We start from the raw sequence: 25,487 nt of genomic DNA, 5'->3' as shown, positions 1-25,487 counted from the left end.
TGCAATATAGGAATAATTCAATTTGGTGCACGTTGAGAGCTATATAAAGAATGACATCCTCAATGCATGTAGATTTATAATATTTTAACTTAAAACCAGGCTACTTTGGCGTATAATCATTAATATTATATTCAAAAAAATCATATTGGAAACTCCGGGATTAGAACCCGGGTCGCAAGATTGGGAGTCTTGAGCACTACCGCTGGGCCACTGTGCCAGATGGGATAAATTCATTGTTTATACATTAATGAACGAGAGACCCGTGTTTAGAATATTCCTTATTTTGAATGACGTTTTATTTCTTTATCCTCATTCATTCATGTGACGTCAACGGCTCATTCAATTTCTCAAATCCGTCAAACAGCGCATCTCATCAGACATCTTAATCCCAGTTACAATTAAAATAACCACATTTTTGTGTACATCGCACGAGCGAGCGCCACCGTCGCCACGGTATATATAACGTGCATTATTTAGGACAAAGTGAATTTAATATCAGCATTTTGGGTCTATTTTACATTTCAAAAGCCCCCTCTGGAAGAATGGAGCACAAAAACGTAATTCAGAATGGTATAATGCAGATCGTAGACTGTGGGAATAGTTTCAGGAAACGAGCTGTCACTTCTTTGCGGGGGCGTGGCTCTGCGTGATCGGGCTAACTTGAACTTGAACTCTGCTTTCGAGCAGGCTCAAACTTTTGGATATGTTGTCATGGTGATTTGGGAAATCCACGTACATGAAATCGGAAAGTCAGGCTAACACAGTTATCCAGCTAAAGTTATCCGGCTAACTCGGTTATCCCGGTACATGGAACGGGGTCTATATTCTCTCCAGGACCTTTCTGTGGAGAACTGTTTGGAGCTGCGCCTTGTTACCCGTTACGCGTTGCGCTTGGGTGAGTGGAATCAAACCCCTCTGGATAATTTGGATTGTGTGTTATTGAAGAAACACAGAAGATATCCTTTTGTTTGCTCTGGATAAGTTCTGATTGTGTGTTATTGAAGAAACACTGAAGAGATCATTTTGTTTGCTCTGGATAATTCTGATTGTGTGTTATTGAAGAAGCACTGAAGATATAATTTTGTTTGCACTGGACTCAGCCGGATTGTGTGTTATAGAAGAAGCACTGAAGACATCTTTTGTTTGCACTGACTCTGCTAATTGTGTGTTGGGGAAAACACTGATACCTATCTCTTTCTCCGTTTCCCACCTCGAGGAAGAGCTGGGAGTATCTGCAGAGCCGCTACAACATCATATGCCAAATTCCCACCACTGTCGCCAGGAGGATTCTGCAGAGCGGCTGATGACTCTGCCGGAGGCAGTCTCCCCGTTTGTTTGATTACTGTACCTATTCTATCTTTTGACTCTGTAAATAAATACGCCCTAGCATTTGGCTAACTCTGAACTTCCTGTCTGTGCCGTTGCGTTTGAGGTCGGTTACAAACCATAACAGTCTCTATGGTTGAGTTCCTGTAAATTATTAGATTTTATAGAATAGAATAGAATAGAATAGAATAGAAGTACTTTATTGATCCCAAGGGAAATCCAGCACCACAGATCGCTCACAATGAACATTCAGTTAGTCATGTTACGAGCTGGCTCAAGCCCGCAACAAGAAAGGGGAGACACAAGCACAATTTAAGAAATAACTGAATAATTATAATTTGTTAATTTTTTATTTTATTTTTTTATATATTTTATTTTAATTATAATTATTTATTATAATAATAACCATCACCCTGAGTATCGGGTCCCCCCAGGGCTGTGTTCTGAGCCCCCTGCTGTATTCACTCTACACACATGACTGTGTGGCCAGGTTGCCTGAATGGCGTCTACAACAGAACTGCGTTTCCGCATTTCTGATTGGCCAGGTCATTTCTGGTCATGTGACATGTACGCCCAATCGTGGGACCGCAAGTTTCTACACTGGTTAAGCTTAGGCGCTCATTCGAAGTTGGTTAAGGTTAGAGTTTGTCTTAGAGCATGGCGATAGAACGCCTGCCCTGATTCCGACGGTTAAGCTTAGGCACTCTTTCGAATTTGGTTACGGTTAGAGTTTGTCTTAGAGCATGGCGATAGAACGCCAGGTAGTAATAAGGTATGAGCAGGTTAAACACCTTTTTTTGTTGGTAAATCTATTCCATCATTTCCGACCTACAAACAACTCTTAAATGTTGTGTGCTCAGTGCTCAGTATGTATGTGATGACGACACGACACACAAGAGTAATAATTATGTGTGTCGTGTCATCATCACTGAGCACACTGAGCACACAAATGTAACGTTAGCGGCCACCACATCTACACGAACGTCTACACAACATATAAGAGTTGTTTGTAGGTCGGAAATGATGGAATAGATTTACCAACAAAAAAAGGTGTTTAACCTGCTCATACCTTATTAAACGCGAAAGTATAGACGCAGCACGGATAACTTGTGCTTCCATTCAAACAGACGGCAACACACGTGACGTCAAGTCTCGCTCGCGTGAGACTTCCTCTCTAGATACTCTTCAATACCTGGCCAGGGTACTCCTGGGTCCTAGTGCCCCCCGATGTTACACTATATGTCATGCACATGTATTTTATATGTTAATAAAATTGCATTTATCTTTAGTCCTAATTCTGTCACTGTTTGATGTCACAAAGAAGGGTGTATCCGAAAGCTGCCTACAACATTTGTAACATGTGATGAAAAAGTAAACAAATAATTAACTGTATTAGACACTTGTTAATGATGAATAGGCTTCACTTTAGATTGGCCCCCACGATAGCATCTGCAAATGATTTATAGATGTTTTATGAATGTCTTAACAAATCATTTGTTGAACATGAAAAATAAATGGAGATACACTATAGTCGTTTTTTCATATCCATTTTTCAAAGCATCTACAAATGTGTTACTACACATTAAACAACATTATTTAATGATGAACAAATCAAGTGCAAACAATGTTGATAATGAGTTATAAATAATGTAGAACTAATCTGTAAATGTTATACAAATATAGTTATAAATGATTTAATAATCATTTATGAATGTATATAAATGGTTTGTTCATGATTAGTTCATTATCCACTAATGCGTTATAAATACTTTGTAAATGGTATACAAATATAGTTATAAATGATTTAATAATAATTTATGTATATAAATGGTTTGTTCATGATTAGTTCATTATCTACAAATACCTTATAAATGTATTATAACAGGGTGTTATTATAAAGTGCTACCAGAATTTGTTGTTAATTGCTTGCCTAGATAAATAAAGGTTAAATACAAATTAAAAAAAAACATCCCAACCCAGTCCACACCCTCATCCACCACCACACTTCCCAGGCAAGACTGATGTTAATCATCCTCACCACTATCATCTGAGTCATCATCCCATGTAGCCCTATCTTCGGTTTCCTTAGAAACATTTGCACAGTTTTGGCATTGACAAAGATCTGTACATGGCAGTTTTGCAGACACACATGAACATCTTCCTGTCTCAAATTGTCCTTGTTTGCAACCTTAGTGGACTACCTGCAACACACTATCAGAGACCGGATTTGTAGTCATCCGTAATAGTCACTGTTAACTCCCCATCCTCGACATGCCACCCATTGCCAACAGGTAAAGGGGCACACATTATAGATTTCAATGCATGTCTCATTATAGCTGCTTGGTAATTTGCCCTTTTGCAGCGTTGGTACAATGCGCCACTTGTCGGGGGCATAGAGAGTTCTGGCAAAGCCGATGCCATGCAGAATGCTTTATATCTGGCATCATACACATTCTTAGCTGATGGCTGGCCATACAGGTGGCACACATATTTGCTAAGACCATCAAAGGTGACTGGTCCTCCCACACTGTGCAACATCCACAGTGAAATACCCACCCACTACCGTCTGACACTGTGATTGTTATTTGTTGTTACGACCCCTGTGAGTCTAAGGGTAAAGGGCTGTAACATAACAGTTGGTTGACAGAAAAGATGGACCACGTTTGTAAACAACAATGATATTTATTGATAGATGCAAAGGAAGCACATGTAGCTCAAGGGTGAGCCCAGGCCAAAACAACAAACAAACACCACTATACTCGAAATAAACCCAATCTAATCTATGGTAAAAGAAATTACATTACCTAAACTACTCTTACCTAACCAAAACAGGAGAAAACAATATCCAAAGGAAATGGCAGCTCACCCCATCTGTGTTTCCTGAGAAAGAGAGAAAAACACATTAATGATACATAAAACAAAGGCAGAATATATACAAAAACAAACTATAACTAGCAATGCTCTCTCTGTGGCCATACACACAAGGCAATTTCCACTAAGCACAAAGGCCAATAAACGAAATGCAATATTGTCAAAGTCAAGGTTACAAAATCACACTAGGCCTAGCCTCATGCCAGAGAGAGAGAGTGACTGAAGTGAGAAGCCATGTTTTAACAGGTGTGTGGTGATCCATGATTGGGTGGTGTTGATTGAGTGTTGGAGTCTGGAAAACCATCCACCAATCGGTGCTGTGCTGGGTAATGGAAGGGCAGGCCTGGCAGGGACCAATGGTGGAGGGAACAATGGCTGGAGGGAGGAAAGAAAAATGGAGAACACACACACATGGAGACACACACTGGGGAATATATACATTGGGATGTAACATTTGTGTATTGCTATTCTGTATATTGTTGTTATTTTGTATATTGTACATGACTAACATTGTCTTATTGTATATCATTTAATGTTTCTGTATAGGATTTTATGTTTCTATTTTATTACTTGTGATTTTATTACTGCACCTTAGGTTTGAGTCCCGAATCTCGTTGTATGCAAATATAATGACAATAAAGTGAAATCTAATCTAATCAGGGTCCCCCATTTTCAATTCATCATGACATTTATGACATACACAACATACAGATATACAAATATATATCATGACATTTATGACACAAATCGATCTCTAAACAATGTTTGTATGTCTCCACAATGGTATGATTCTGGCCTGGTAGGTTAAGCCACCGTTCAAGGACCTCGCAACAAAGAGAGCTGCTATTGGTCGAGCGCAAGATACGTGACCGAACTCGCACCAATTGCGTCAAATTAAACTCTGCGTGACAAAATATCCGTTCGCGAGGAAAGATCTAGTCCCGAATAAAAAATTATGATTGCGCAAAATGGGCTATTTTGTCAATGGAGAACTTTTTGTTCCTAAATCTACACCAATATATCTTTCACCCAGAGTGAAAATTGTGTAATTCGCCGAGGTGGGAACGGGATGAAACGATACAGCCTTCACCATACGGCCTAATAGTGAAGTTTGCGGATGACACAGTGGTGGTGGGGCTGATCTCTGACAACGACGAGAAGGCCTACCGGGAGGAGGTTGATGTACTGGCACGCTGGTGTCAGGACAACAGCCTGCTCCTGAACATTGGTAAAACCAAGGAGCTGATCGTGGATTTTAGGAGAACACAGCAGGGGACACACACACCACTGTGGATAAACGGGGCTACCATGGTCAGGGTGAGCAGCTTTAAGTACCTGGGGGTCCACATCTCAGAGGACCAGACATGGACAACACACATAGACGAAAAGGCGAAGCAGCGCCTCTACCACCTGAGACAGTTAAGGAAGTTCAGAGTATCTGGGAAGATACTCCAGTCCGTCTACTCCAGGGCTGTAGAGAGCATCTTGACTGGAAACATCACTGCCTGGTATGGAAACAGCAAGGCACAGGACAAGAAGGCCCTACAGAGAGTGGTGCGCTCAGCTGAGCGTACTACGGGTATTGCACTACCACCCCTGCAGGACTTATATAACAAGAGGTGCAAATCCAGACCCTGCAGAATAATGAAAGACCCTCACCACCCCAACAACAGCCTGTTCAAGCTGCTGCGGTCAGGCAAACGCCTGCGCACACCAGTAACTAGGACAGAGAGACTTCGGCTCAGCTTCTTCCCCCAGGCCATCAGAGTCTTGAACACTGAACTCTCCACACACAAGCACACATAAGCACACACACAACACACATCCTGTATACGCTCACACACTAACAGTCACTTTAGCACGAACACACACACACACACACACACACACACACACACACACACACACACACACACACATGCTACACACGCTCACACTAAACGGTCACTTTACACCAGGGGTGGGCAATTATTTTTCCCAGGGGGCAGTAAATGGCATTGTTTTGACCCCTGGTAAGAGTGTATGTTATTATTTGGCAATTAAAAGGTGAGGTTAGCTTAAAAAAATATCATTCATTCAAATAGAATTTATTTCCAAAATGATAAACAAAATGTGAAACATTAATAACAAAGGGCATTTTGAGTTTCATATACTATTGAAACAAGGATTTTCTTAGCTTTCTAAAGACATCACATCATCTTATAGCAAAAATAAACAAGACATGTCACTGAACTGTGTAAAGAAAAGTCTCCCAGTTTTGTAGCCTTTTTTACTTTACATGCCTATATTAAACATTTAATGTTTTCAGAACTGTGCAAAAAAAAGAAAAAAAATATCAAGTGTCCCATTTCACTTGTTATATTTCCACATTTTAGTGTTCTTCGGTTCTTTTTTTTTTCATTCAGTGTGAGAAATCCAGTCTCTGTTGAGCTTTAACAAGTCCATCAAAGTCAGGTTGCATGTCTGAGGTGGAGATGCGAAGCACAGCTGCCAGATGTTCATCAGTGAGAGAGGATCTGTACCTGGACTTGGTAAACGTCATGACTGAGAATGTCTGTTCACATATGTAGGTGGATCCAAAGAGAACCAACATCTTCTGAGCATGTCTCCTAAGAGTATATTTTGCGTGTGAACGTTGACATGAAAAGAAAAAAGTTATTTTTAATTTTTTTAATTATCATGTAATCTTTCGCGGGCCGGTCAGAATCATCCCGCAGGGCCGTACAATGCCCAGGTCTGCTTTACACAATGAAAAGGTCACTTTAAAAAGAAGAACAGGAGTGGTTCTTGTATAGTAAATAGATGGATATAGCAAGATAGCATAAGGATATATAGTATAACTGTATATTGTATAGTATAGTATTGTATAGTAGTGTACATAAGACCCAGTGCCTCATCCGTAGCTTAACACTGTATTGCACTATCGCAGGACCTTAGCATGTCTTTTACCATGCATTTTAAAACTTTATGCACATTATACCTGTTATGTCTTATTCTTATTACTTGTATTATTGCACAATCGCTGCGGGCATGACCACCCGCATTTCACTGTATATGCCTTGTATGCCGTGACAAATAAAACTCTTGACTTGACTAATTTATTTAAATATACTGGGTGAGAATGCATGTGCAGCATGAATGTTGTAAGTGTAAAAACAAAAGCAGGTGTCTAAACAAACAAAAGGAACAAAACAGGTGGAGAGAGAGAGCGAGACCAAAGGAAGCCTGCTCCATCTATATCAGACTGGGACACACCAGTCTGTGTCCGACCGGGAGGGGGCACACCGACCCAGGTGTGCCCCAATTAGCCTGATGACCCTCCCCCAGCTCTGCTCTGCCAGCTCCACCCACCAATCCTGTGAGACAGGGACACAGAGCAGAGCAAGCAAGCAACAATGTGGGGGAGGGTCGTCGCAGTCAAAAGTAAAAAAAAAGAAAAGAAAAATAATAATAGGAATACGAATATATAATAATAATAATAATGGATTGGATTTATATATAGCGCTCTTCGTGACACCCCAGAGACCCCAGAGCGCTTACAGAGTCCATTATTCGTTCATACACAGTCATACCGGTGGTGGTAAACTACAATTGCAGCCAGAGCTGGAAGCGTGGCGAATAATCAACGCCTACAGCCCCTCCGACCACCACCAACATTAATTCACATGCATACACATTCATACGAGGCAAGTAGGTTAAGTGTCTTGCCCAAGGACACAACGGCAGTGGGATGGACATGGGCTTGAGCGGGATTCGAACCACCAACCCTTCGATCATTGGACGACCCGCTCTACCCCTGAGCCACGCCGCCCCACATAAACTGTTTGTCTTGTTTTTAACTCCACTGACACTTTTGCCAAGATCATTGTTTTAATTCAAAGAAGAGAGTCGATCCAGGCACTCAAAAAGATGTAAAATCCAGAGGGAAGATGGTTAAAAAGCCTTTATTAAACGTGGCTAAGTCATTAAAAACGAATCAACATGTTTCGACCATAGCGGTCTTCATCAGGATTTTTTTAAATCTTGACTGTTCTGTTTTTATGCCCTGTAAGGTGACCTTGGGTGTTTTGAAAGGCGCCTCCAAATAAAATGTATTATTATTATTATTATTATTATTATTATTATTATTATTATTATTATTATTATTATTATTATTATTATTATTATTATTATTATTATTATTATTATTATTATTATTATTATTATTATTATTATTATTATTATTATTATTATTATTATTATTATTATTATTATTATTATTATTATTATTATTATTATTATTAATAAAAATAGAAATACACAGTCAGAAAATATATGTACTGTATATGCATTCTTAAAATTCTAAAATATACAGTCCAAAAATATACAGTAATATACAGTAGGTATACCTATAGTAAAATGTAAATGTACAGGAAGATAGACAGGGGTTTACTCTGTGCTCAGTGAGGCACAGTGAGGCAGTGTGTACAGTCTGAAAAGAGTAGCATGTTTTGAACGTTTTGATAGGACAGGGTGTCATGACCGCGACTGCCAGCTCCACTTTCTCTCACTGTTGTGTTTTCACCCAGATCCCGCAGATGTCCTCGTGTTTCTCTCACGTGCAGTCATTTTATAATCACCCCCGGCTGTCTTCAATCGATCACCAACCTCTTGTGTATTTATGTGCCTTTCCCTCTGTTAGTCATTGCTCGTCCGTTGGTCAGATCATGTACGTAGTTCTCAAGCCGCTACTTATATTTAGGCAGAGTAGCCAGCTCTCTCCATTATACTCTGTACCTGCCTGCCTTATTATGTCCATGGTAGGCGGAGCCTATCCGAGGACATTATACATTTGGTAGCATGCATGCGTGTGTGTGTGTGTATGTGTGTGTGAATCTGCACAATATCTCGCAAACTATATGGCTGATCAGCCTGTGCTTTGGTGAAGAATGTTACAGAGGCACACAAATGAGCGTGTGGGAATATGTTTCACATCTGGCAACAGGAAGTATTTTTGGATAATTAATAATTCCAGCATTCTCCATTGACTTTCATGTAGTCCTTCTGTGGAGAGTTTATGGTTTACCTTTTTATCCGGTCCTGTCGGCCTGGTGGGATGTCAGATTCAGATTCAGATTCAGATTCAGATTATTTGCCATATGCGACAAGTACAATGGAATTCTTAGTCTCCATTTGCTCCACAGCTTAAAGGAATAAAAAAGCAACAATTTACAGAATAAAAAAAGCAGGTATTTAGATACAATAAACTGTCTGCGGCATGTGCAATAAAATAAGTACAACTAAGTATAATTGAATACAAATAAGTACACATTCGACAAGCTAAAATAATTGCACATTATGCACGCGGGTGCAGTAAAGTGGCTGAGTATTGTAGGAGCTGTCAGGAGCTGTCCCAAGGGGGGGGGGTCCTGTCATGACTGTGATTTCCAGCTCTAGTTATACCCTGTCTCTCGCACTCTCTCTAGTCTCTCCCCCTTGTGTTTTCACCCAGGTCCTGCAGATGTCCTCATGTCTCTCTCTGTCCTGTGTCATTAACCGCAGCCGTCATCAATCAGTCATCATCCCATTGTGTATTTATGCGTCTTTCCCCGCAGTTAGTCATTGCTCGTTCGTCTGTCTGCTATACGTAGTCTGTTCATTCTCAAGCCGCGACTTATAGTACTCGTATTTTTCTCTGTACCTGCCTGCCACTGTCTATAGATTTGCCTGTTCCACTGCTTTGGCCAAACTTGACCCACTCTACCATGCTGCACTGAGATATATATCAAACGCACCCTATGGACTAATCATTGCACACTGTATAGCCTAACTGGATGGTTCTCAATTACTATGTGCACTGCAGGATGCACCACTAGTTAATTTGATTGTATAAAGCCATTTTATAGGCAAACTACCACTGTATATATGTGCCAGATTTATACCAGTTTGCGACTCTTACCACCTCAGATCCAGTGCCTGGATACGGTTCCAGGTACCTGCTGTGCGGACTGAGGATGGAAAAAGGAGTATTTTTTATTTTGGTCCTTGGTCTTGGAATGACCTTCAGTCAAACTGATGGCACTTGTTCCTTTAGCCAGTTTTAAACGGAAGTTATCTGAGGTCCTGACCACCAGCTGCTCATGAAGTAATAAGTACGTTTTTTATTGTTCCAAATGTGCACATGATTGCTTTTTGCTGTGTTGTTCTCTGTTCGCTGCTAAAAGTTTTGCACTAAGTTCTCGTTTACTTCTATATTTACATTCACTCATACATTCACTTATTTTTTTTAGCTACTGTCTACATTGTATATAGTCATGTTACTTTATGTTTATAGTGTACTATATGTTACTTTATGTTTATATTAGATCTTGTTTGACTCTGTGTTTTTATGTGTTTTTGTTGTGTTTACCATTGTGTAAATGTTGCTGCTTCCTTGGCCAGGTCAACATTGTAAATGAGATTTTGTCTCAATGCTTTTTTATCTGGTTAAATAAAGGTTAAATAAAAAAGTAAAGCCATGATTCTACATTAAACACACCCGTTGTTGGGTTTCACTCCTCATCTGCATCCTGCCTGTTGCTCTGCACTTGGGTCTGCATCTTCAGCAAAGACTTATGTCAAATCGTTCTATGTTAGCCATTATAAAGAGCACCAAGCATGAAATGAGGAAATAATTGTTCTGTCTTCTGTTCCTCTCAGAAGGCCACTCTGCCGTACCCATTCAAGCACAGCAAATTATGAAGAAAATATTAATTTGATGATATCTGCTGGGTGCAATTTTGTCCAGAAACGGGTCTTAGAGACGAGCACAGCACTACTGCAGATGTCTGGCAATAGCCCGTGGTGACTGTGTGTAGACCCACTGTGATGTCATTCTGTATCAATTAATTTCATCTAGTCAATCCCTTACTTGTTAATTTTGCATTCATGTATTGTTTGAGGAATTTGTTTCCAAGTCCAAATCTACTTTCATATTCACTAAGGAGGAGCTATTTCTGTTTGTGTGACAAAAAGAAAGTACAACCTTTTTCACTGGCCGATGTGTCATCACTGAACCCACTCATAACGGTCATAATTCAAGGAGCACTTGACATAAGTTAAAAATAACGCCACATCATTAGTTGGTCGTGCCACCACACCATCCACTGATTCCCCCATCAACTTCACAAGGTAAAAATAGAATAGAAGTCTTTATTTAACACACACATGTAAGATGGGTTACACTTACACACAGGAACACACACATGCATTGGGTCGCAGATGAAATGTCCTCTCTGCGCTTGACCCATCCCGTTGTGTGTGTCACCCCCCCCCCTAAGGGCAGCCGGGAGCAGACATGGGCTGTGGCGTAGGCTGCGCCCGGTTCTCCTGTCCGTCTTTTCGTCAGGGACGTGAAAGCGTTAGTCATCTGTTCTGTATGTTTTTCCATTGGGTTTATCACTTTTTGGGGGGAAACCCCTGTGAGCACGGGGAGAACATGCAAACTTTACTTGGGAGATACCCCACCTGGGTACTGTTATGGAAAGTATTACATGTTTCATCCTACTAGACAGCATGTACATAGCTCTGTTTAAATACATATTCTCTGTACAGCCTTGACTCGTTAATATAGTTAACTTGTATACAGTTTGTCTTAGATATGTAATATGTTCATCTTGTCTTTTTTTTTTTTTTTTTTTTCATATCAATCTTGTGTCAGATACGACAAAACCCCTAATCTCATCTTTGTTTTCCTTTCTTGTCATATCTGTTATTAATTTGTCATCTTTTGTCGTCATGTCAAACTATGTATAAATTGTAAGTCTGACCAGAGCTTTTTCTCACTTGCTGGTCAGAGTAGACACTTGTGTACACTTGTCTCTGATTGTAAACTGAGGACTTTTCTGTGATCACAGACATAAAATGTTCTTTTCATACAACTTGACTCATCTGAATTTCTACAGTTCCACTGTTTGGCTCCTTTAAAATATTCCACAACTGTACCTGGCAACCCAGCAACCTGGTCCCCAAGCAGGAATCACACCCTGGACCTTCTTGCTGTGAGGCGACACCACTACACCAGTGCCTTAACGGCTTCACAATGTAGCCATAGATCTAGTAGGTAGGTCATTGCTGTAGGTTTACATCAATCATTTGGATTAGTCTACATGTATGATATTATGATATGAAGTCTGATGATATTAGTCTCAATACGGTCATCTGACAAGGTAAAAGACATGCGGTACCATTTTCTTTTATGTGATTTATTTAACCTTTATCCAGGAAGTCCCATTGAGATACAAGATCTCTTTTGCAAGGGAGACCTGGCCAAGATGACAGCAATAACATTTGCAATATATCAGACAGCAAACAAATGTGCGGGACATCACACAAGAACATAATAAAAGTGCATGTATACAATACATCACATGTAAACACAAAAACACAAAACAGAATAGTCTACATAATAGTAAAAGTGTATGACAGTATAATACAGGGTAATACAGTAATTTTGCAGTTTTGCAGTTGGGACCCAACTACAGAAAGCAGCGACATTCTTCTTGTAGGAAGTTATTCACAGAGAGAGACCAGGGTATCTAAGTGGATATGGTCCTGTAGCAGCCCATTCCATGCCCAAGGTGCGAAGCTTGAAAAAGCTGTTCTTCTTTTTTTTTTTTTTTTTTTAAAGTAGCCATCTTGTGGACCTGTGGTAGAGAGCAGAGTAGGAGTTGAAGAAATGCTATAACATAATACAATTTCAGTTAAAGGCCCAATCAGTGATCCAAATGTAAACAAATGGGTGCATGGCCCCACAACCAAAAGAAAATAGACTAAGAATGGAGACATATTGTCATTATCTTGTTGACTTGTCACTGACCTCTTAATGCAAGTATTAACTCTATAGCCAACAGGTCAATATTAGTTTTTAATTGTATTCACTGTATTGTGGCTGTAGATTAGATTAGACTCAAATGTATACAAAGCACAAGTACAGTACAACGAAAAGAGTTTTGGCATCCAACCAGAGTGCAAATGTAACAGTAAAGTGCAATAGTAATATACAAGGTACAGGTGATGATTAAACTGTATATAAAATATATAAATGAGTACTACTGAGTAATAGTGCTAATCAGATGTACAGAGTTGTAGTATTAATATGTACAGCGATACAGGTATAAAGACACTATAGTAGTAGCTCGTACTGGCCAGCAGCTAAACTAGTAAGAGTAAGGGATATGTACAGATATATATAGTATCTACAGATGTGCAAAAAGGATTATATCCAGGTATGTACAGACAGATGTGTATACATATATATATACTGTATATGGTAAGAATACATACATATATGTTTGTATTGTACATGCTATCATGCAGAGTTGTATGGGTTATATGCAGGTGTATAAGTAGGTATACAGAAGGATTATAATATTCAGACAGATATCATATATATATATATATTAGTGCTGTCATTAGATTTTTTTATTTTTTTTACTAATTAATCTCACAATTTCCTGTAATGAATCTAGATTAATCTAGATAAAAAATCGCATTTTTCTACTTAAGACCAAAGCTTGTAACAGATATTTACTTGAGTAAAATCATGGAATTAATGTAAAATCGACACAAAGAAAGTATATTTAGATTCAAAGACTATTTTAATAGCTTTCTTTGAATACAGTTGTCTCTCCTGTGAAATACAAATGTTCAACAAAACCATCAACATTGACTCAATGATAGATCTCTTTCTTATATCCGCGGCGCTAACAGAAATAAAAACAACCCAGGCCTATGTTAAAGTGCAGATTGGCTTAGAGGACGATAATGTCTTGTATGAACTACCAGTAATATAAATCATATTAACAACAAAAATTTGTTCCAACTTCATGTCAGATGAGTTTCAAAAAGGTGCACGAGTCAATGCAAAAAAAGAACAAGGAAATATACTGCTGAAAGTTCAGAACGTTGAACATTGTTCACTCCATAGATTAATCTAGATTAAAAAAATGTAACGCTTAAAAATGAATCTCCAAAGTTAAAGCATTAGCAAAGCATTAGTTTGACAGCCCTAATATATATATATGAGGTACATATAAATATATAAATATATATATAAACCACTATTGTACATGCTGTCATACAGAGTTCGGTAGTCTATAGTATGATGTAAGTAGTTATGATTATTATGATTACAATGATTACAGTGTAGGGCGGTTGTAGACAGTGAAAGCAGTAGGCATGTGTATAGGCAATGGAGTTCAAAGTTTGTACAGTATGGGTAACAGAGCCTATGTATAGGCAATGGAGTTCAGAGTTGATATGGTATTTGGGGGGCGTTTCTACTTTTCGTAGCTCCATTTCTGCAGACCCCTCTCTGATTGGTTGAGCCCATTTCTGCAGACCCCTCTCTGATTGGCCGAGCGCGCGCATGCGCATGAGCCGCGACAAGGTCCTCTAGCCAGGAGTCGAAACTCCGTTATGCTCCAGAGGGAGAGGCTGAATACCCACAGTTCTTGCCCGACGGATGGGAGCCGAATCCCGGATCCGAGTTTTCTGATGAATAGCCCCAAAATATGGAGGTCGCGAACGCAATTTATACGCATGGAAGTATTGATTACGCCATAACGAATAATTAAAAAAATATACCGTTAACTGGAATATGTTGTGTGTGCCTTTACACATATGTTGGATTATGTAATTGGTTTGTCATTAAAAACCAATAATAATCGCTCGCATCGCCGGCTTCGCTGACCAGAGCTCTCTCAGATTCAAAGTTTTAATTGCAGCCTGGAACATACATGACAGTTACAATATAACATTTATATTAATTAACCCAGTTAATGCCTTAAGAGAAAGAGTCTGGTGGTCAATTGCTACGGAAATGTTGTGTCTTACTAATAATAACTAATTCCTTGGTCAATAGAAGTCTCTGTGATACTTTCTAAATATGATTTGGAAACATCAAATGGGCAGGGTTATAATAGAAGAAAGACTGTGAGGATTCGCCTGTCCCTGGACCTTTTTCCTGTGTTTTCTCTGTCTACTCTCCTCAACAGCCCCCACCCTTGCGATGATTTACTCTCCTCTACTCTTCACCAGCCCCCACCCTTGGACATCCTTGATCCTCTACCTTCACGCACCTGTTGGGAGTTGCAATCACCTCGGGAGAGTACATAGGTTGCAGACTCCCCTCCAGTCCTTGTCGGGTCGTTCTGTGTTCTGGACTCTGTATCTGTGTCTGTGTTCATGGAGTTCTGTACGTTACCATCCTGTACGTTACCATCACCTGCTGCGTCTCCGGCGTGAGACGACGTGCCAGCCATCACCACCTGTCGCCGTTTGCCTGGAGTGGGACACCGTCTTCGCTCTCTAATGCTCTACGGGAGGTTTTCCAGTGTTCCCACTCCAGACGTCAAGCCGGCTCGTCGTCGCTCCCTAGTATTCCACGGGAGGACGGCGTGTTCCCATCCCGGTCCCCTGGGACCCCCTTTGTTCTGCGCTGCCCGTCTGCAGCATCCGAGTATGGACGAAGAGGATCTCCGTGCCAGGCCCCCGCTGTCGGGCCCCTGTCCCCGTGCCAGGCCCCCGCTGTCGGGCCCCTGTTCCCGTGCCAGGCCTCCGCCGTCGGGCCCCTGTTCCCGTGCCAGGCCTCCGCCGTCGGAACCCTGTCCTCATCCCTGTAAGCAGCTCGGGCCCTCGCCCTGTCCAAGGCCTTAACCCTGTTCTCTGTCCCTGTCTCCAGCCCGCCTCTCCGGGCCTCTGTCCCTGTCCCCCTCTCCAGTGCCCCTGGTCCTGGTCCTTGACATTTAGCCCTGGCCCTGTCCCTTAGCCTTAATCCCTTAGCCTGTTCGCCTCTTAAAGGCACAGTGCCGCATTTTCCATATGTCCTTGACTCTAGTGGTTTTGTGTTCTCCCTTAAAGGGACTGTGCCGCTTTTTGTTATGTAATAAATAAATGCCCTGTTTTGGCTTACTCTCATACCTGTCTTGTGTTGTGCGATTGGGGTCGGTTACAAACCATAACAAAGACAGTGTAAACAATATAATTAACTCTGAATATAATAGTGATTCAAACCCCCTCAATGTACAGTTTCTGACAGCTGGGCTGTGTTGAACTTGTCACGTGAAATAACATTATGTGAATAAACCGCGAAATAACATAACGTTATGTAATATAACGTTACAATGTACAGTTTCTGACAGCTGGCTGTGTTGTGAAATGTGCATAACGTTATGAATAAACCGCGAAGTCACGCGAAATAACGTTATACGCGAATCTGGTAGTACATTTCTTTTTATCTTCTTGATATGATAACATTACATCCGCCTTTTACCGCGTGACGGGCTAAACCAATCAGAGAGGGGCTTCGCTCAACCAATCAGAGAGGGGTCTGCAGAAATGGAGCTCAACCAATCAGAGAGGGGTCTGCAGAAATGGAGCTACGAAAAGTAGAGACGCATTTGGCGGTGGGGGGCTATCATCGTGGTACAGAGTTTAGGGAGATGACAGCTGAGGGAAAGGAGCTGTTTATTAATCTGCTTGACTTGGAGCAGAAGTTCCTGTAGCGCCTCCCGGAGGGGAGGAGGGAAAACAGTCCATGATTGGGATGTCCTTGACAATGCTGTGTGCCTTCCTCAGACACCGTTTGTGAGGAATAGACTCAATAAGATGTAAGATGTTTGTGTATAAATATTTGTAAACATTGGAGTAAAGCCAATCTGTATTCCGATATACAATAGAGGCCTTGCAGGGAATGGTTGTGTAGTTCTCTTTTCTCCTGTATGGCTTCCTGTAACCATTATTAACCACTTTCAAAAGAAGATTTCTGTGCACCCATGTGCTCAAAAAACCTACCCTCGACCCATCCAACCTCTCCAACTACCGCCCTATCTCAAATCTCCCTTTCTTCTCTAAAACACTTGAGCGCATTGCTGCCTCCCAACTCCACTCCCATCTCTAGTCCAACAACCTTTATGAACCCCTTCAGTCTGCCTTCCGTCCAGCTCACAGTACTGAAACTGCACTGGTAAAAGTAATCAACAACCTCCTCATCTCCACTGACTCTGGTGCCCTCAACATCCTGATCCTACTCGATCTCAGTGCAGCCTTTGACACAGTGTGTCATTCCATCCTCCTCCAAAGGCTGCACCAACTGGGTGTTGAGGGCACAGCACTTGACTGGTTTTCCTCCTATCTCACTGACAGACATCAATACATAAGATAAGATAAGATAAGATATTCCTTTATTGATCCCCTTGGGGAAATTCAGGCATCATAGCAGCATGGGGGGGAGGGGGGGAGGGGTACAGGTAGTAAAACAACACAGTATACAGGTAGTAAAAGACAACACAGGCAGTGTAAACAATTTGATCAATAAAAGTGAGTTCCCTGACCGGGAATCGAACCCGGGCCGCGGCGGTGAGAGCGCCGAATCCTAACCACTAGACCACCAGGGAGAACCATCACCCTCTCCGGCCACACTTCTTCCCACTCCTCAGTCACACAGGGGGTCTCCCAAGGCTCAGTCCTCGGTCCCCTGCTCTTCATCTGCTACATTCTCCCCCTCTGTCACATCATTCGCAAATACAACCTCAACTTCCACTGCTACGCTTCAGCACACAATCCCCTCACAACCCACCCCTCAGTCACATTGAGTCCTGCATCACTGAACTTCAAACCTGGATGACTCATAACCTCCTCAAATTAAACAGTGACAAGACGGAACTCTTCATCATCGGCACCAAAACCACCCTCAGTAGATCCGGACCCATCACACTCTCCATCAATGATTCTACCATCCCACCCCTAGCAACCTTGGTGTCATCTTGACCCCACCCTCTCATTTGACCCCCATGTCCACTCCATTGTTAAAACCTCTTACTTCACCTCCGCAACATTGCCAAAATTCGTCACGGCCTCTCCCCCCCCGCCGCTGAATCCCTCATACATGCTTTCATCTCCTCCCGCCTCGACTATTTGCAACTCCCTCCTCACTGGCATCACCTCTCGCTCCATAAACTGCAGATGGTCCAAAACTCAGCCGCCCGCCTCCTCACTAACACCCGTCCCGTGAACACATCACTCCTGTCTCCACTCTCTCCACTCTGGCTCCCGATCAAGGAACGCATCAACTTCAAAACCTACTCCTCACCTTCAAAGCACTCCATAGCCTGGCCCCCCCCTACCTGACTGATCTCCTTCTTCCTTAGCGCCCCACCCGTTCCCTCCCGTCCTCCTCCACTGCCTCCTCACTGTCCCGTCTCCAAGCTTAAAAACGTTGGTGATCGGGCCCTTCTCACGCACTGCACCTCGACTCTGGAACTCCCTCCCTCAGACTATCAGAGACTCCCCCACATCTCCACCTTCAAATCCCGCCTCAAAACCCACCTGCTCGCCATAGCCTTCAACCCTCCCCAACCGTAACCCCCCCCCCCCCCCCCCCCCCCCTCCAACCTGTTTTGATCTTTGTTACTGTGGCCTTATGTTTTCTGTGTATCATGCTGTTTTCCCCACCTAATGTCAGCGACTTCGGGTTCCTGAGAAGCGCTTTATAAATACAATGAATTATTATTATTATTATTTAGGTACAGTAGGAAATACACTGAGAAAGCATGATATTGCTGTTCTACTGTGACTTCTTAGTAATAAGAATGAACACGCCAACGCCAATTCGATTTTTATATCTGTATGTTGTGTATGTCGTGTATGTCATAAATGTCATTATGAATTGAAAATCGGGGACCCTGATGTAAACAAGACGAAAGTCTTTCTCTGGTCTGCATCCCCTTAACAATTGTGTGTATTGAGCTGTACTGTACCCATTCTGCAATCTGTTCATTAAAGTTTTCAATCAATCAATCAATCAATCAACATTACCGTCTTCTCCAGAGTCAGACAAGAAGTAAATGTCCTCTCTCTGCGTTCAGTAGAAAGCTATCCAGCTGCAAGCTAGCCTAGTTTAGCACAAATGAATGGAAGCAGATACGGACCAGCTAGCCTAGCTGTTGGCCAAAAACACGTCTCCCGGAGTTTTAAGCTAAGCTAGTGGTCCGTATCTGCTTCCATGCATTTGTGCTAAGCTAGGCTAGCTTGCAGCGGTTAGCTTTCTACTGAACGCACGGAGAGGAAATTGGTATATCTTCTTGTGTGACTCTGGAGAAGATGCCGTGTTCCTTTAAACATGAGGCCACACAGCCTAGCAGTTTCCCTTTTGTGTATCAGTGTATTTTCATCTAATCAGTTTTGATCTACTCTACCACCACACCCTTAAGCCCTTATGATTATCACTCAGCTCGTAGATGAACTGGTGATACTGTACCTACAATACCCGTCATTGTACTTTGCATGGCCTTGTGAGACGAGTGCAACACTGCTGTATGTTTATTTACAACGTGCTCCTAAATTAACAATTTACATTACTTCACTATTAAACCTAAATGTACAGTAGGAGCTTTATCAAGCCCGCTCTCAGGACTGGATTATACGATAGTGTGTTCAATTCCGAACTCAGGAAGAGTGCTTTTAGATTTGTGTGCTCCGGACTTGTGGAATAACCTACAATGCACTTAAAATATTGATTCCCTACATATACTATGACCGATAGTATACAGACCCTCATCTGCACTTTTTGTCTATACCGTGTATTTTTGTTCATAATTTATATTTACATAAAACATTTATTGCCTATTATTGTCTTCCTATACCCAGATGTCATGGTTTTTGCTTTATTTTGCCTTTCTGTGAGGGACAGCATGTCTATTTTGTCTTCCTGTGAGGGATAGCTGTCAATCACTGGCCTCTGTGGTTAATTGCCTCACGGTAGGGCAGGTGTGTGGGCTTGATTGCACCTGATTCAGTGCAGCTGTGCCATATATGGTAAAGCTGAGTCTATATTTAAGTTTGAATCTCGCAGTGTTAGCTGCTTTCTCATTTCCTTTCGTGTTGGCTGGCCAGGCTTTGCATATATTAAAGTGTAGTGTAGTGATCTGTGGCCTATTCAGCATTTAGCCTTTTTCTGTAGGCATTCTGGTTTTAGGCTACTGGCTTATTTTAGCACTTTATTTTCTAGTAGCTGAGGCTTTTATTGGAGTGTGTTTCTTTTTATGACCGTTTTCTTTTGTTTCCTTTTTAACTGTCATTAGTCCACTACTACACATAAACTCCCTTTAGTGGAGGTTTATTGTTATTTGTATGAACTCCGTTATTAGGAGGTGCCTTTGTGGCTTATTGCAGTTATTTCTATAATACCTCTTTATTGAGTGTTGTCCTGTTTCTTGGACTTGGTTTATTTTCTTTAAATACTCATGTTGAGGCTTCCACCTGTAAAGGTTGTTTTTTGTTGTTGACTTTTCCCCTTCTCCTTAATGTCTGCTTAGCAGTTTAGTGGTTATTCGTTACACGAATACCTTAGGAGTCCCTATTATCTGCTCGTGGCCCAAACACCTGCAGCCCTCACACCAGCATAATATACCTGTACCTCCACATCCCCCTCCTCTGTGCTACTATGACACCGGAAACTTGTTTAATTGTTTTAACTAGGGATTATTTTAACCAATGTTGATATTTGTGTTACTTATCTTTTGATTTATTTTGTTATTATTAATAATTATTTATTTGTCTGCCTAATGTAATAGTGTGGGGGGGGGACTAGAAATAAATAAAGGTGGAATGAGCAATGTGTATAGGCGTATAATCTATAGGCTTGTTCAGACCCAAATATCTGTACATATCATACTCTTACTAGTTACACATTACACTGCTGGCCGGTAGTAGTCATACTGTCTCTATATACAACTCTGTATCTGATTAGCACTACACTCAGTATACTAACTTGTATATTTTGTACCCAGTGTATTGCTGTTGCACTTGACTTTACTGCTACATTTGCACTATGCATGCCACACTTATTTTCGTTGTACTGTACTTGTGCTGTATACATTTGAATCTATAATCTAAAAAAAAATGTATGGGGGAACTTGCATTGAGTGGGATTGCCCCAAATCCCTCAGACCGAATGGAGAGAGAAGCCTCCTCACTCACAGTTCTTCTACCCCTGCTATGGACAGTGTGTGGTGCATGGGAGGGAAAGCCCGCTCAGCAGTGGCGGCGGAGGGGCACAACGTGACCTAACAACAAGACGGAACCTCCGGGAGAACCGTCAGTCCTAAACTATGTGCAGAAGGGGGGGGAGATCTCCAAGGGGGCTCCCGACGTACGACACTTTCCCAAACGCTACCGTGTCAGACCGACGACACGAGTAAAAACAAAAACAAAAACCTATCTGAGCTGAAAAAACGAAAAGATGTGAAACCGACGAGGTGAAATGTTCGGGCTCAGCCTCTGACAATACTATCGGTCATTTTGGTTTCAAACTGGTTTCGATCGTCGAACGCCTCCCCATAGAGTTGACATTGACCACCGCCGTAACACTTCCGGCATTTTGAGCTCATGGGAGAGAGCGGGGGGGGGGGGGAGTGCGTGAGTTAATGTTGATTAGAGAGCCTTACCGTACGTGGTTGCAGTATAATATATATATAACAACAATATATATATGGCTACAACCACTTACGGTAAGGCTCTAATCAACAATTCATTCATTTTTTAATCCCCTCGCGCTCTCTTTTCCCCTTCCGCCCTCCCTCTCCACGAGCTCCATGGAACGCGGAAGTGCGGCGGTCTCTCCTGTGGTTGGGAGGCGGGGACGGGACCCCCGCTATGACGTCAGTGGGCCTGTCTGTTTCCTGCAATAGAAAGTGAGAGAGAGAGAGAGAGAGAGCGAGAGAGAAGGTGAAGGGAGAGAAAACACAGACCTTTCCCCCCTTACCGCTAGGTGTGTGTTACACCAGAAAAACCCTGACAACAATCACTAAGACTGCACTTGTGAGTATAAATAAATTTGAGAATATAATATATATCATTTGTTTGGGCGAATCGTATGTGTTCACACAGCATGTTCACACAACACAGCCAGTGCATTGATGATGATGATGATGATGATGGGGCGCCGCTTCTTTCGCGTCAGGCTTATAATAATAATAATAATAATAACAACGCGCCTGTGACGGTCGGATGTTTGGCTAGTTTCGTTCTCAGTGTAGTTATGTTATTATGGACCGTGGAAGAAGAAATGTCGGCGGGTAGCTAGCCTGATCGTTGTCTATACTGTCACACTGTAGTTGTTTTGGTGTAGCTGACTTCATGCAGCAGACCCCGTCTCTCTCTCTCTCTCTCTCTCACACTCAACGCAACGTGTTAGTGAGTCGATCTCCACTCTTTTCCTGTGTCTTTATACACCGTGTGTGGGTAAGCTAAAGCTATTTCCGTTTTGTACATGTTGTACTAATGTACCGGGGAAAATATGCACGATTGTTTACAATGCTGCAGATTTAAGGTCTTAATTATGGGAAGTGTGTCCCATTCGAGCAATCGGGGATATCTGCAGAGCCGCTGTTGCAGAGAGAGAGACGGTACTGAGGGGCTTTCCCTGGCTCCGCCCTCCCTCCCTCCGCGAACAGGGCGTTCATGTGTTGCAACAGGCACGGAAATATATATACGCTATTCCCACGCTTTGTTTTCGCTGACTGTATCTCCCCTGCAATCAATCCCTGATATTTCTTCTAGAGCCTGGCTCTCATTATAACGTGGAAATGTGTTGCGATCATCCCCCATCCCATCACCACACGAAGTCCAAAGACCACTACACTAGGTGTTGTTGTTGTGTGGTTCTAATTTGAGCATTTGAGCTATTGGTTGTTATTATTTATGATGAAGCTTATTCGTTATTATTTCTCATCACAATAATAACCCACTGATTGATCCAGCACACTATATGAGACTGTGTGACTGTCGCTGTGAGAGGTATAAGGTCTGGAATGCTCAGGTGTGTGAATGAAAACGGCATGACTCAGTCAATGCATTCCATTCCGACAGGCTTATATACTAGGACATGCAGTGCAGTATTTTCTGCTTGACTCATTGTTGTGTGTGCATCCTCGCGCCTCTTAGTATCACAAGGGTGTTTCCTCAAATATCTATCTGCTTACACACGAAGAAGAGATTCATATAATTGCAATCCCGTTGCTTTTCTCTATGCGTGTGTGTGTGTGAGGATCCCCCTTTCTCTTTCACACACACACACACACATACACACACACACACACACACACACACACATAGAGAAATGCAGGGGGATTGCAATTCTATATGCATTTCTTTCCTCGCTTCTTCTCCTATTCTTCTATGTGTGTGTGTGAGAGAGGGTCTCATCTCTCTCTCTCTCTCTCTCTCTCTCTCTCTCTCTCTCTCTCTCTCTCTCTCTCTCTCTCTCTCTCTCTCTCTCTCTCTCTCTCTCTCTCTCTCACCCACACAGAAATGCAGGGGAATTAAATTATTCGTTTCCTTCATTGTAACGAGCCTATAAGTGAGAGGTTGGACGTGTTTAATCGTTTGACTTCCGTCGTCCTGTTCAGCTGTGACACGGTGCATGCTGCTGTGTAACACATTCAGCCGAATTCCACCGTGGTGGAGGTGATGATGTCATTGCCGTATAGCAGCGCCACATGTATGGTGTAAAAAAAATCATCATTCAGTTGTGTAGTAACTGTTATGTAATATCGGTGAGAGCGAGACAAAGACTGGCCCCGAACCATACCGCTCAGTGCACGTGCACGTCTTTTATTAATACATCTTTATTTATTTATTTTTAAAACCCTCATCCATAAAAATGGGTGGAGCCTATAGTATATATGACGTGGGGACTGAAAATATGATTATACAAGACAATCATTTTCCGATTAGAAGCTTTTCTCCCTACAGCTCTGCTCCTCCCTCCATGCACAGGGAGGTGAGCGAGCGTCTTCATCTGCAGATGATTATACTGCATATATCACCTGTCTGTATATCATCATATATCACCTGTCTGTATATCATCATATATCACCTGTCCCTGGCGCGTCTATTCTTTCCCCACTACATTTCCAGTTCTGCGATCTGATTGGCCACTGCCGTTTCTGGTGCGATCTGATTGGCCACTGACGTTTCTGGTCATGTCACATGTGCGCCCAATCGCGTGACGCGCCCATTTCCGCCTCGACCAGCAGCAAACTACCTAACGCCTAGTTTATCACTGGTTAAGCTTAGGCGACTCTTTCGAAGTTGGTTAAGGTTAGAGTTTGGAATCAGGGCTGGCGTTCTATCGCCCGCTGCTCTAAGACAAACTCTAACCTTAACCAACTTCGAAAGAGTCGCCTAAGCTTAACCGGCGAAAGAACTTGCCGTCACACGATTGGCGCGACCAGAAACGTCAGTGGCCAATCAGAGTGCAAAACGCGAATGCGAATGCGAAAGCAAACATGCGTTAGGATAAGAATAGACGCGTCCTTGGCGCCTGAATGCCTTCTACAACATAACTGCATTTCCGCGTCTCTGATTGGCCATGGTCATTTCTGGTCATGTGACATGTACGCCCAATCGTGGGACCGCAAGTTTCTACAATGGTTAAGCTTAGGCACTCTTTCGAAGTCAGTTAAGGTTAGAGTTTGTCTTAGAGCGTGACGGTAGAACGCCTGCCCTGATTCCGACGGTTAAGCTTAGGCACTCTTTCCAAGTTGGTTAAAGGAAAACTCCAACATTTTGGGAAATTAGCTTATTTAACATCTTCCCTGGAGTTAGACAAGAAGATACATACCTTTTTTGTCTCTGTGCGTGCATTTTAGCTTTGGGAATAGACGCTCCGTTAGCATAGCTTAGCTTCATCACTGGAAGTGAGTAGGGGCCGGAGCCTTACAGTGCCTTACAGTGTATTGCAAGGTCTGACATTGACCAAACTTGATATGCATGACCTTGGTGGGCTCTAGGTCAACTCCTGAAAAGGGGGTCAATGTCAGACTTTGCAATCAAAAGTTAGGGGGCTAATAACCCTTGCCATAATTTCAGTGTGCCCCCTAACTTTTGATTGCAAGGTCTGACATTGACCCCCTTTTCAGGAGTTGACCTAGAGCCCACCAAGGTCATGCATATCAAGTTTGGTCAATGTCAGACCTTGCAATACACTGTAAGGCACTGTAAGGCTCCGGCCCCTACTCACTTCCAGTGATGAAGCTAAGCTATGCTAACGGAGCGTCTATTCCCAAAGCTAAAATGCATGCACAGAGACAAAAAAGGTATGTATCTTCTTGTCTAACTCCAGGGAAGATGTTAAATAAGCTAATTTCCCAAAATGTTGGAGTTCCCCTTTAAGGTTAGAGTTTGTCTTAGAGCATGGCGATAGAACGCCAGGTAGTTTGCAGGCTGTTAGACCCGGAAATAGGCGCAGAACTTGCTGTCCCACGATT

General features: G+C 42.2%; 1 protein-coding gene across 1 annotated transcript in view; it reads left to right on the top strand.

The window, feature by feature from the left end:
* The first annotated feature begins 21,944 nt into the window (after positions 1–21,944).
* The window catches only part of hivep1 (HIVEP zinc finger 1), a 93,421-nt gene continuing 89,878 nt past the window's right edge, over positions 21,945–25,487 (top strand). Inside the window, exon 1 of the mRNA XM_084328083.1 lies at positions 21,945–22,035. The gene's annotated coding sequence lies outside the window, so the exon portion shown is untranslated. The remainder of the gene's footprint in view (positions 22,036–25,487) is intronic.

This window comes from Notolepis coatsorum (assembly GCF_963971535.1).
Source record: "Notolepis coatsorum genome assembly, chromosome: 13".
NCBI lineage: Eukaryota > Metazoa > Chordata > Actinopteri > Aulopiformes > Paralepididae > Notolepis > Notolepis coatsorum.
Note: the sequence above shows the minus strand (reverse complement) of the source record. Positions and strands in the feature narration are given on the sequence as shown.